This window comes from Homarus americanus, unplaced genomic scaffold, assembly GCF_018991925.1.
Source record: "Homarus americanus isolate GMGI-L3 unplaced genomic scaffold, GMGI_Hamer_2.0 scaffold2722, whole genome shotgun sequence".
Classification (NCBI taxonomy): Eukaryota; Metazoa; Arthropoda; class Malacostraca; order Decapoda; family Nephropidae; genus Homarus; species Homarus americanus.
In genome coordinates this window covers 38,610-53,039 of record NW_024718034.1, presented here as the reverse complement: position 1 = coordinate 53,039, position 14,430 = coordinate 38,610, and positions in this window count along the sequence as shown.

Genomic DNA, 14,430 nt, shown 5'->3' with positions numbered 1-14,430 from the left:
TAGTTACGTACAGCCCACACACACACACACACACACACACACACACACACATATACACACACACACACACACACACACACACACACACACACACACACACACACACACACATATACATACACACACACACACACACACACACAGGGAGGACCATGGCATGTGATTCCTATGACAGTATGGAAGGCTAATTATAGTCTCGTGATGAGAAAGGTCGACTTTATTGCCTATTACTGGCGTCAGGGTTCTAAAAGTGTCAGAGCTGTTGATGTTTAGGTTAGGTTAGGTTGGGTTTGGGTCATTGGCTCTTGCTTAATTGAGTTTTGGTTAGTTAGTTTGTTAAATTATATCTGACAATTTCAACACCTTACACCTGGTACAGTGTCAGCTTCCAGTCATACCTTCAAGCAATACTCAGTTCTTTTCTTTGTCATCTCCTGTGTTTCATCCTCCTCTGTCACCACCTCAACACCATCACTAATTTCAACACGTCACCAAGTCAACACCACTCAATTAATCTCAACACGTCACCACCACCACCCCAACACGTCACCACCAATTCAATTCTTCAACACGTCACCACCACCAATTCCCCAACACGTCACCACCACCAATCTCAACACGTCACCAAGTCACCACCACCACCACCACTCAACACGTCACCAATTCGACACGTCACCAAGTCACCACCACCACCACCCTCAACACGTCATCATCACCACCAACACGTCACCCATCACCATCCAACACGTCACCACCACCACTCAACACGTCACCACCTCAACACGTCACCAAGTCACCACCACCAACCTCAACACGTCACCACCTCAACACGTCACCAAGTCACCACCACCACCAACACGTCACCACCACCACTCAACACGTCACCACCCCAACACGTCACCAAGTCACCACCACCACCATCTCAACACGTCACCATCACCACCTCAACACGTCACCAAGTCACCACCACCACCACCACCTCAACACGTCACCAAGTCACCACCACCACCCCAACACGTCACCGTCACCACCACCATCCCAACACGTCACCATCACCACCCCCGACGTCACCACCCCCAACACGTCACCACCACCACCCCAACACGTCACCAAGTCACCACCACCACCACCACCTCAACACGTCACCACCTCAACACGTCACCACCACCACCTCAACACGTCACCAAGTCACCACCACCACCACCACCTCAACACGTCACCAGTCACCACCACCACCTCAACACGTCACTAAGTCACCACCACCAGCCTCAACACGTCACAGTCACCACTCACCTCAACACGTCCTCCAACTCACCAGTCCAAGGTTATGTGACTGAGTACGCTTTGTTGATTATTCTTATTCTTATGTACTGACAAAACATCTCTTACGGTAGGTCATTTTCGTGTTGTTGTGTTTGGCTGTAGAGTGAGTGGTCGGTGTAGTGTAGTGATGGTACTTAGACAATGTGGTATACTGTAGTACGGTGTTAGTAGGAGGGAGGGAGTGAAAGTTGTGTAGTGTAGATGATACTTGGCTGATGGTGCTAGAATGGAAAGGACGGTAGGGGGTACAGGAAGGAGTGTTTGGGGAAGGGTCACTACAGTAAAACAGAGGTCAGGAAGAACGCTGGAGCTCACTTGCCTGGCGTAGTGGGGTGATTCCGCACATGCATGGGGGGTTAGTTGCTGGTTACACAAGTTATATATCACTCCTCAGAGGTCCTCTAGTTGGCGAGAGTCGTGTCACAGGCTACATATGAGAGTCAGCGATAACCTCCTTACTTAGGGCTTTTTTCCCCTACTCCAGTACCAATTAAGTCTTATTATTCAGGTTAAGGATTCACAGTAAGGAGTAATTAGAAAAATAAGTAAAATATTCAAGGGTCGCCTTCCACACGTCCATAGCCGCCCACGTCTAGAACATACACATTCCCCGGAGGCCTATTACTCGCCCCATGGTGTTATTTTGGTCACTATCCAGCCCAGTGCATATGCCACCTATCCTGGAGAATAATCTGACCCCAGGTACACTCTGGGCGAGATATCACCAGCCTTTATCCTTACCTGTAACGACAGACCTATTCTAAACTGAATAATTTAGAGGCCCCAGGACGTGAACCAGCTGACCTTCAGGAAAGGAGAGATTGGACCATGCAAGACCGCCGTCCTTTTTGGGAACATTAACCCATTAATATGATGACCTATCCGCCGGAATACGATTTTATTTAACCCCTTGGTCATGATGATCAAATTATATAGATATGAATGATGGATATCTTCAATGAACAAGGATTAATGATAAACTGATGGATTTGCAACGCGTATTTCACCTTCACCTTCCACACACTGATAAACCCGTCATCAAGGTGATGCAGCTCAGTGGGCCTTTTCCTCTTGTACATTCAAGGAAATATCGAAAGTAATATTTAAAAGTACTTTTGTCCGTTAATTAGCGTAAAACAGTAGCAGTGAATGTTATATGTCTTTTACCTGTTTAAGACGATAAAGTAGTTTCAAAAGTACAGACGTTACATCCAGGTCATTTGCTTGTTGTTTTGAATCAATCTTTAACAATGTGTGTGTGTGTGTGTGTGTGTGCGTGTGTGAAGCAGCATACAGCAAGATGTAAAATCCATTATTTTCTCCCTTGCTGTTGGTTGACGTCTTTGTTCCCAGCGTCTCGTGTCATGTGTCCTCCTCCCTCCCTCCTCCCCCCCCCCACTCGTCAGTCGTCCCTCTCAGTACACACACACAGTTTTCAATTCCGTATTCATGTACTAGACCTCATCTTTGTAATAATGTTTACACGTATGACGTTGTGAGCACGAGGAACCTAACCGGAACCATATTGCCCCGCGCCTCAAGTCTCCAGTATACCTTCACATAACCCTCGCCACTCGGCACTTATCAATCTGATGGTGGATGCCGATTGTGTTCAGTCCTTCCTGATCACCAGGTAGATACGATGTTCCATGGTACTGTCATAATAAAGATACATCAGATATTTTATTATTTGTATGGACCAAAGACACATACTGTATATTTTATTTTATTTATTTTATTATTCATTCCTAAAGGTTTATTTGGTTCAGAAGATTATTTGTTCTAGATGAGGAATTATTACCAAGGATTACGCCTGTCTTAAATTATTAGTATTTATCAAGCGTTGCTAGGACACGATAATGGTAGTCGGGGTCTTGTTATATAGTGTAGTAAGTGTGCGTGTGATAGCTAGTTGTTGATGAATAAGTGAAGTGGACGATGGTGGCGGCCTGATTACTGGCACTGTTCCTACACTAAAATATAAGCGATGCTGTTTATTTGATCATTCCAAGGTCTTGGCTTAGGTAGGGAGAGATGGCTTGAGGTACCAGTCTACAGCCCAGAGAGTTGGTCATGTGTTGAGGGCTGTCTGCTGGAGAGGAGGAGGAGGAGGAGGAACCCACGCCGTGCTTACATGAGGGTGTATGTGTGGCAGGCAGCCAGAAAGTGGAGGGGGACGGAGGTCGGGGAGATTACCCAATCGCAAGTCCTCGGTTACCCCCTAACCTGAGACCATCAACACAGGCTATTTATAATTCTAAAACACGCACACTCCGTTGTTTTGACCATTGGTTTAGTCTAATCTTAACTTCATATTCTTTCAGGATATCAAACATAATTAGCTTATTTTTCGTTCCCACTATTGAGAAGACTCGCGAACGTTGTCAACTTAGTCTTCCCCGATAAAGAACATCACTGGTGTCTAAGACGTACGGAGGATTTGGTTGATTACCATTTCTGTATGATGTCTGAGATGTGTATATTGTATGTACCCAGTGTGTGTGTGTGTGTGTGTGTGTGTGTGTGTGTGTGTGTGTGTGTGTGTGTGTGTGCAAGTGGTGTGTGTGTGTGTGTTGGTGGATCCTCTATACTCAAGCACGTCCTGCTTCCTCCATTACCTCCTAAAATCAATTCTGCCCCCTAATCCCATCACCTTCTAGCCCTCACTCCTTTCCTTGCCCCTTAATTCTGCCCCTAGCTCCTTACCTGTCCCCCTAGCCTCCTCTTACTCCCTGCCCCCCTAGCCCCTCACCATGTCCTAGGCCCCACCTGCCCCCCTAGCCCTCACCCTGCCCCTGTGTTGGTTGTTGTGTGTTGGGGGTTGGTGGTGTCTAGGCCCTCACCATGCCCCCAAGCTCTCACACCCTGCCCCCAGCCCTCACCCATGTCCCCAACCCCACCTCTGCTCCCCTAGCCCTCACCTGCTCCCCCTAGCCTGCCCTCTAGCCTCACCTTGCTCTTAGTTTCAAGAGTGCTCTAATCCCTGACCCTGCCCCTAGCCTCTCAACGTGCCCCAACCTCAATCTCTGCCCCCCGTGCCTATGCCCCTACCCTCACCCCTGGCTCCCTGTCACCCTGCCCCCCAGCCCCCTCACCCGCATGCCCTAACCCCCAACCCCCCCCTAGTCCCCTCACACCCATGCCCCAACTGTCTCAATCTGCCCCCTAGCTCCCTCACCCATGCCCCCAACCCCCATCTGCCCCAGCTCCTCACCTGCCCCCCCTAGCCCCCACCCATGCCCCCAACCCCACCCTGCCCCCTAGCTCCTCACTCCTGCTCCCTTGGCCTCACCCATGCCCCTAACCTCTTTCACCCTGCCCCCAGCCCACACCCATGCCCCCAAACCCCCAACCCTGCCCCCTCTAGCCCCTCACCCATGCCCAACCCTCACTCCCCTAGCTTTGCCCCCACCCCCAGTTCTCACCCATGCCCCAACCCCACTCCTGCCCCTGCTCCTGCATCCTGCCCCCAGCTCCTTCCCTTCTCCCCTAGCCCCTCACCCATGCCCCCTAACCCTCACCATGCCCCCCTAGCCCTCACCCTACCCCACTAGGCTCCTCACCCCTAGTCTGCCCTTTACCCTGCTGCCTTTAGTTTTCACTGTTTCTTTAGTTTCTTTCATCAATGTTTCTAACCCCACCCTGTCCCCCTAGAACCCCACCATGCCCCCTAGTCCCCCTACCCTACCCCCCAGCCTCACCCTGCCCCCTAGCTCCCTCACCCATGCCCCCAACCCTACCCCTGCCTCCCTAGCTCCTCACCCCTGCCCCCTTAGCCCTCACCCATGTTCCCCAACCCCTGTCTTAGCCCCTCACCCATGCCCCCTAAACCCCCACCCTGTTCCCCTAGTTCCCTCACCCATGCCCCTAACCTCACCCCCACCCTTTAGTCTCACCCTGCTCCCCTAGTTTCTCACCCATGCCCCAACCTCACCCTGCCCCGGGCTGCCCCACTCCTTCCCCAGCCCCCACCCTGCCCCCAGCCCTTATCCTTCCCCCCTGCCCCCATTCCTACCCCTTCCCCCCCAGCCCCTCACCCATGCCCCAACCCCTCACCATGCCCCCTAGCCCCTCACTCTGCCTCCCCCCTAGCCCTCACACCCCTACCCCCTAGCTCCCTCACCCCTGCCCCCCTAGCCCTCACTCTGCCCCCTAGCCTCACCCATGCCCCCAACCCCCATCTTGCCCCCCTGAACCTGACACCATGTTCCCCTAGCTCCTCACCCTGCCCCCTAGCTCCCTCACCCCTGCCCCCCAGCCAGCCTCACCCATGCCCCCAACCCCCACCCCTGCCCCCTAGCTCCTCACCCTGCCCCCCAGCCCCTCACACCCATGCCCAAACCTCACCCCACCCCCCTAGCCCCTCACCCATGCCCCAAACCCCACCCCACCCCCTAGCCTCACACCCATGCCCCAACCCTCACCCCAAGGCCACCCCTAGCCCTCACTCTGCTCCCCTAGGCCTCACCCATGCCCCCCAACCCTCACCCTGCCCTAGCCCCCCTTACTCCTTCCCCCCCTAGCCTCACCCTGCCCCCAGCCTCCCCCATCTCCCCAGGCCCCTTACTCCCTGCCCCCAGCCTCTTAATTGTCCCCAGCCCACCCATGCCTCCCAAACCTCACCCTGCCTCAGGCCTCTACCCTTCCCCAGCCTCACCCTGCCCCAGCCTCACCCTGCCCCTAGCCTCACCCCTTGCCCCAACCTCACCCTGCCCCCAACCTCACCCTGCCCCCTACCTCACCCTGTCTCCCCAGCCTCCTCCTGCCTCCTGGCCTCACCATGCCCCCCTAGCTCACACCATGCCTCAACCTCACCCTTGCCTCACTTACCCTCACCTTGTCCTCACCTTCCCAAATTTCCCAACCTGACCTGACTAATGGATGTATTTCGTGTATAAGGGATAATAGTCTGTTTTGAAGTGTTTTCATTTTGAGAGATGTTCTGTCAAATAGATCTTTTATAATGTGGACGTCATGTGTTTTGTTTATCTCGGTGTGTGTGTTACGAGCTGCTTAGGTGTTGTGTAAGCGGGGAGTCACCTAAGATTGGACACCCCAGCTGGTTTCATATTTGGGATTATCTTATAGCTAACCTAACCTAAACTAACCTAACCTAGCAACCCAACCTAACCTAACCTAACCTAATCTTAATCCTAATCCTAACCTAACTAACCTAACCTAACTAACTAACTCAACTCAAACCTAACTTACACTAAGCAAACCTAACACCAACTTAACCTAATGAACCAACATGTTTTAACTCTAACCCGCCAGCCATCATAGTGTGATCAGGCCAAATAATCTGAGGGGGGGAGGGAGGAGGGAGGGAGGGGCAATATTCAGGTGACATTCGGTCCCAACTTCCGGTACCTACAGAGACACAGTCGGTCGTTCCAGAAAAGTAAATAGTTAGTTGAGGTGAGGAACGTGTCATAAAACTCGTAAAAGGTTGAGGGGGGAGGGAGGAGAGGAGGGAAGGAAGGAGGGTAGGGAGGGGAGGGAGTGGTACGGAGGGAGGAGGGAGGGAAGAGGAGTGGTAGGGAGGAGGGAAGGAAGGAGGAGTGGAAGAGGAGTGAAGGAGGAGAGTGGTACGGAGGGGAGGAAGGAGTGGTAGGGTGGAGGAAGGGAGGGAAGGAATGATGGAGGGGAGGGAGGAGGGAGGGATGGAGGAGGAAGGAATGGAGGAGGAGGAGGAAGATGAGGTAGGGAGGGAGGGAGGGAGTGGGTACGGAGGAGGGAAGGAAGGAGTGTGAGGGAGGGAGGAAAGAAGGAGGGAGAGAGTGGAGGGAGTGGTACGGAGGGGAGGGAAGGAAGGATGTGGTAGGGAGGGAGGGAAGGAAGGAGTGTAGGGAGGGAGGGAGGGTACGGAGGAGGGAGGGGAGGAAGGAAGGAGTGGTAGGAGGGAGGAAGGAAGGAGGGTAGGAGGGAGGGTGTGAAGGAGTGGTGGAGGGAGAAGGGAGTGGCAGGAGGGAAGGGGAAGGAAGGTGATGGTAGGAGGAAGGAGACAAAACACGGGCGCGCCTCTAATTTAAAACACGCATTCTCGTGTACGTTATCTTGATCTGTTATTATAATAGGGGACATAATTATAAAAGTTTCAATAATTTTTACTAATACGCACAAGTTATCTACGAGGTGAGAGAGAGGGGGGGGGTTATCCAGTGTGACACAACCAAACATAACAGGTTTCCTCCTTTACTAACACTGAAGAAATAAAGTTGATAACTAAATTAATAGAACAGATGAACCGGCCGAGCAGTCAAAAGGTGATACGTGGTGGAATGATCACTGGGTGGGGGTGTTGGTTGGGGCCTTTTATTCTCCATGTATCAATATATTAATTCTTATTTATTTAGCGCAGTTGTTTACATATTGATGTGGTGATTATCCCTAGAGAGAGAGAGAGAGGGGGGGGGTGATGTGAGGAGAGGGGAGGGACAGGTGAGGGAGAGGGGAGAGTAAGGTTATAGAGGGAGACCATCAGAGGGGAGAGGAAGGTTAATGGTGCTATAATAGTATTTTGGGTACAGAGTAAAGTTTGTCTGTCTCTTTGTCTGTCTGTCTGCCTGTCTGTCTGTCTGTCTGTCTGTCTGTTACCAAGCTGTCTCATAATGGAGTATTTGAACGATAGATGAAACAAAATCCAACCACGAGGACAAACTGGCGCCAAACCCAATGAAGAATATCGACGGATAATCAGATTAGGGATATGTGTTAGGGTCTGATGGTTCTCAACCTTGTTTGCCCCATGCACCCCTTTCACCATATGTCAGAATGTCATTCCCCCTCCTTTCCAAGATTGTCTGCCTCAAAAAGTGCATTCCAAATAATATGCATATAATACTGAAAATCCTTTATTTTTTCCATATTAGTACATATACATTTACAATTTTACATGGATTATTTTTATAGTGGAGTTTTACAAATTAAATGCCAATTGAAAATGTTGATGGATTTATAAAACTTGAATAAAAGTAAAATAGTTTTTTTTATATTTATAATGAATTACTTAACAGACCAAACTGAAGCATAATGCAATAAACAAAAGTTCAATAGAATACCAGGATATTGTAAATTTGTAATTAATTTTATTCAGATGAAGATTACAGTCAATGAGAAACCTGTGATTGTTTTTCTTCGCCAATTCTGGGATACGCGGAGGAGTGCTTGAAAGGGCACAACGCAGGTCATTTTCTACCTCTAATCTACTACGTTGCTTCGTTTTAATTTGCAACAGAGTTGAAAAGCCTGACTCACAAAGATATGTCGACACAAACGGAAGCAATGCACGGATAACTCTTTCTGCCACTTTTGGGTAGGAATCGCACATCAAGGGCCAAAATTCTGTGATTGATTTCTCATCGAACATATCTCTTGCTCCCGAATCAGTTTCCCCCTGAAAACCTGAATTCCCCCCCTGGGGGGAATTCCCCCCTGGTTGAGAACCCCTGTGTTAGGGTATAACTTCCATGATGGAACGTGTCCATAGTTCTCCTGACGATGGTTGGATCCTCTACTGCTGCAGGAGAGGTCGTGCCTGCCGATGCCAATACGTGTTTTGACGAGGTGTTAGCCAGGAATTATTACTCAACTTCTTACCACCAGTCATATTAGTTGTTAAATAACCCTTGTATTTCTGCTGCTGCTACTACTACAAGTACTGTGCTGGTATTTTTATTATTACTGCTGCTATTACAACTACTATTATTACTACTACTATTACTACTACTATTACTTTCTTAACAACGTGGCCTCCAGCCTCCCCCAATAGCCACACCTTTGCCGCCATTTTATTACCTTAAAACTAAATATCCTAATACATAAGTAGCCACCCTACCTGTGTTGAGTTAGTTGAGCCGCAGATATATTCAGCATTCAGTGACTGTTGCCTCATAGTCAATATCTGCAACTGTTCACTACTATTACTATTAACTACTACTGCATTTACATATACTGCTGTTGGTCCTGGTAGTATAACCTGGTCTGCTGTGATAGGCTTTGCGTCACGAGAGACAGATGACTGCAGGTGGTGGCAGGACGGGTTAATACACGACTTGAAGACGGGGGGAAGGGAGCACTAGAATGATGGTGGTCTTTCTCTCTCGCTCTCTCTCTCTCGCTCTCATTTTCGTTCTCGCTCTCTTTTTCGTTCTAGTTCTTTCTCTTTCTTTTGACATTTAATGTGTGTGTGTGTGTGAGAGAGAGAGAGAGAGAGAGGCGGGAAATAATGTACTAGAAAGCAGAAAGTTTCGTCTTCCCACCACCATCTCACCCTACTGTACACGTCATCCATCTCACCCTACTGTACACGTCATCCATCTCACCCTACTGTACACGGCATCCATCTCACCCTACTGTACGTCATCCATCTACCCCTACTGTACACGTCATCCATCTCACCCCTGCTTTACACGTCATCCATCTCACCCCTACTGTACGTCTTCCATCTCAGCCTACTGTACACGTCATCCATCTCAGCCTACTTACACGTCATCCATCTCACCCCTACTGTACGTCATCATCTCCCTACTGTACACGTCATCCATCTCCCTTACTGTACGTCTTCCATCTCAGCCTATCCATCTCAGTACTGTACACGTCATCCTCACCCCTTACAGCCCTACTGTACACTCCATCTCAGCCTACTGTACGTCATCCATCTCATCCATCTCACTGTACACGTCATCCATCTCTTACGTACGTCATCCATCTCACCCCTACTGTATAAGGCATCCATCTCACCCTACTGTACACGTCATCCATCTCACCCTACTGTACACGTCATCCATCTCACCCTACTGTACACGTCATCCATCTCACCCTACTGTACACGGCATCCATCTCACCCTACTGTACACGTCATCCATCTCACCCTACTGTATACGTCATCCATCTCACCCTACTGTATAAGGCATCCATCTCACCCTACTGTATACGGCATCCATCTCACCCTACTGTACACGTCATCCATCTCACCCTACTGTATACGGCATCCATCTCACCCTACTGTATACGGTATCCATCTCACCCTACTGTATACGTCATCCATCTCATCCCTCTACCAGCATACGTCATCCATCTCACCCACCATCTCACTACTGTATACGGCATCCATCTCACCCTACTGTATACGGCATCCATCTCACCCTACTGTATACGGCATCCATCTCACTCTACTGTATACATCATCCACATGTATACATCATCCACATGTATAGCATTATGTTGTGGTGTTGGTGATCGATGCGTGACGCGTGTTTCTAGGAAGAGCGGTAGTTGCTTCTGTTCTCATTACGCAAACGAAATGCTTTTTGCTATTTCTGAACTATTAGGCTAGTGAACTACGGCTCCTTGGTGACGGGTGGCTGAGTTAGTGGTTCTGAGAAGGTGGTAGTAGTAGTAGTGGTGGTGGTGGTGGTGGTTGTTGTGGTTGTGATTGCCTTAGGTGTGTTGTTGTGTGTTGAAGAGTGAGACGTGAGGTGTTAGTGAGGAGAATGGGAGAGAAATTTTTGATCAGTCCTAGGAGGCAGACAGGTGAGGGAGGCAGGTGGATACGAACTTACCTGCCGAGGACGGGGGAGCCAATTAGTGCACCTCCGTCTGGATCAAGGCAGGAGACAGACCACTAATGTATGTGCGTCACGCCATGTATGTAACTGCACAGGTAATAGTGACGTTAATAGCTAGTTCATTATGGCGTGGCAGCTCACTTCAATACCATCATTATATTAGTATGTGGGAGTTTTTGTTGATGCTTTGAGGCAAGTGTGTGTGTGTGTGTGTGTGTGTGTGTGTGTGTGTGTGTGTGTGTGTGTGTGTGTGTGTTCTCTCGTTCAGGTGTAGATTATGAAAGTGTTTTGTTTATACCACGCCTGGGTAAGTTGAGTTATATCAATAATTATTTTTTCTTTTCTCATTTAACTGTCTGTCTGTCTGTCGCCGCCCAGTAAGTCACGTTATATCAGGTATGATCTTCACCACTCAGCCTGACTAATAAGACTGCGGGAGTCATTATGATTCCTATTGATTCTACTGTCTGAAGGTCAAAAGTCTGGCCATAGCCCCCCCCCCCCTTAAACAGGAGATTTCAGAGGCTCTTAGTTCCTGAAGTGACTTATTGGGGTCCTGTGATGTTACCGTTTTGTTAATTACCCTCATAAACACAATTTCGTTTTTTTTTTTTACCGTTTTCCTCGATATATATACAGTATAGGTAACACGTCATCACCAGGGAGTCATGAGTGTACAGGTTGTGTCGGCCTCCTGGTGGTGGTGACAGCCTCAGTGAACCTCCCTATTATGTTATGTTCATGATTAGCAACGAAAGCAGATTCCCTCAAGATTTCACAGCGCAATTTTTTTCACCTGAAGATTAACCTAACCTAAGTTAATCTAACCTAACTTACCCAAACTTATCCTAACAACCAACCCTAACCTAACCTGGCCTAACCCTTTCAGTTATAGTGTTAGGGTAGTTAATTTATGGTGAAATTAATCTGGGGTGTCTAATGTGGTCCTTGAAAAGCCATTACACTATAACACAATACATAGTAACACAATGCAGTAACACAGTAACACATTGGACGTAACATTCCACTACAAAAAGGATGACGATTTTTAAGAGATTTAATTATAAATAGTTACGTAATTTGAAAAGATTTTTTGGGGGTAATTTCTTCTCCGAAATTAATTGTGGAAAAGGTGAAGGTGACAGCTGGTACTCCTCCTCCTCCCCTGCCCCTCCCTCCTCCTCCTCCTCCTCCTCTTCATTCTACCCATTCCCTTCCTCCTCCACTGTCCCTTTCCTCCTACCCTCCTTCCTCCCCTTCCCCCCTTCCCCCCCTCCTTCCTCCCCTCCCCCTCCTTCCTCCCCCCTTCCCCTTCCCCCTCCTTCCTCCCCTTCCCCCTCCTTCCTCCCCTTCCCCCCCTTCCCCCCTCCTTCACTCCCTTCCCCTCCTCCTCCCCTTCCCCCTCCCCTTCCTCCTCCTCCCCCCCTTCCCCCTCCTTCCCTCCCCTTCCCCTCCTTCCTCCCTTCCCCCCTTCCCCTCCTTCCTCCCCTTCCCTCTCCCTCCTCCTCTGCCCCTTCCGCCCCTGCCCCCCCCTTGTCCGCCCCTCCCCTGCCCCTTGCTCTCTCCTGCCCCTCCCCTGCTCCTTCCCTCCTCCCCTGCCCCTCCCTCTCCTTCCCCTGCCCCTCCTCCCTCCTCCCCTGCCCCTCCCTCCTACCTCCCCTGCCCCTCCCTCTCCCCTCCCCTGCCCCTCCCTCTCCTCCCCTCCCTGTCCCCTCCCCCTCCCTCCTACCCTCCTCCCTGCCCCCTCCCCTCTGCCTCCCCCCCCCCTCCCCTCCTCCTCCCTCCCCTGCCCTCTCCTCTTCCCCCCTGCCCCTCCCTCCCCTGCCCCCTCTCCTCCCCTCCCCCCTGCCCCTCCCTCCCATACCCCTCCCCTCCCTCCCCCCCCCCCCTCCCCCCTGCCCCCTCCCTCCCTGCCCCTCCCTCCCTCCCCTGCCCCTCCCTCCCCTGCCTCTCCCTCTTCCTCCCCCCTGCCCCTCCCCTCCTCCCCTGCCTCCCCTCCCTCCCCTGCTCCTCCCCTCCTCCCCTGCCTCCCCTCCTTCCCCTCCCCCCCTGCCCCTCCCTCCCCTCCTCCCTCCCCTGCCCCTCCCCTCCCCCCTGCCCCTCCCTCCCCTCCCCCTACCCTACCCCCCTGCCTCCCCTCCCTACCTTCCCCCCCCTCCCCCCCTCCCCTCCCCTGCCCCCTCCCCTGCCCCTCCTCACCCCTGTCCCCTCCCTCCTCCCCCTGCCTCCCTCCCCCCTCCCCTCCTTCCTTCCTCCTCTTCCTCCCCTCCCCTCCCCTGCCCCCCCTCCCCTGCCCCTCCCCCCTCCCCTCCTCCCTGCCTGCTCCTCCTCCCCTCCCTCCTCCCCTGCCCCTCCCTCCCCTGCTCCTCCCCTACCCCCCCCCCCCTGCCCCTCCCTCTACCTCCCCTGCCCCTCCCTCTACCTCCCTCCCCCCCCTCCCCTGCCCCTCCCCCCTCCCCTGCCCCTCCCCCCCTCCCCTGCCTCCTCCCCCCCCTCCTCCCCCTGCCCCTCCCCTCCCCCCTGCCCCTCTCCTCCCCTGCCTCCCTCCTCCTCTCCCCTGCCCCCCCTCCCTCCTCCCCTGCCCCTCCCTCCTCCCCTGCCCCTCCCCCTTCTGCCCCTCCCTCCTCCCCCCCCTCCCCCTCCCCCACCCCCTCCCTCCCCCGCCCCCTCCTCCCTGCCCCTCCCCTACCTTCCCCTGCCCCTCCCCTTCCCTGCCCCCTCCTCCCTCCCCTACCTCTTCCCCTCCCCCCTCCCCTCCCCTCCCCTCCCTCCCCCCCTCCCCTACCTCCCTCCCTCCTCCTCCCCTGCCCCTCCCCCTCCCTCCCTCTCCCCCTGCCCCTCCCTCCTCCTCCCCTGCCCCTCCTCCCCCCTGCCCTCCCCTCCCCCTCCCCTGCCCCTCCCTCCTCCTCCTCCCACCCACGGCTCTCACTGGACGCCAAATTAGAGGTGGATCATTATAAGGCGACTCGGCGGAATTGATTTTGCCGCTTACAGCGGCTACTTTATTGTGCACCCCACACTCATCCTGTGAGCGGTAGCGAAAAAGGATTACAGAGTAGAGTTTACAACGGGTCATAATAATTAACCCCCGTTGTCAGGATATTATGACACTGAATGTTACACAGTATTTCAATTACATTGTTTGCTTAGTTCTATACATAAGGGGTAACTTATTCACAAATGCGTGAGTACAGGCGTGTGAGGCAGTATGTCTGGCCTCACACTTTATTATTCACATTTGCGTGAGAGGTATTCAAGCACATTGTGTATTTGGTTCTGTACATGAGAACTGATATAGTTACTAAGTGCAAAAAAGTGGATACAATCTTAATATGTCGGCTATCTTGCCATTAGAGATGAAGTGTTGTGCCATTTCACACACAGTGTGCTTGGACCTGTCCCTAAAAGGTTCTATCTTCACACAGTCGAGGACGTAGTGTTCAAGTGTGTGGCCATATGTGACTCGGCGGGAGTTACTGTGTAGTGGTATCTGCACAACAACTAGCCCATACACGCACACCAGCGACGGAGAGGCGGG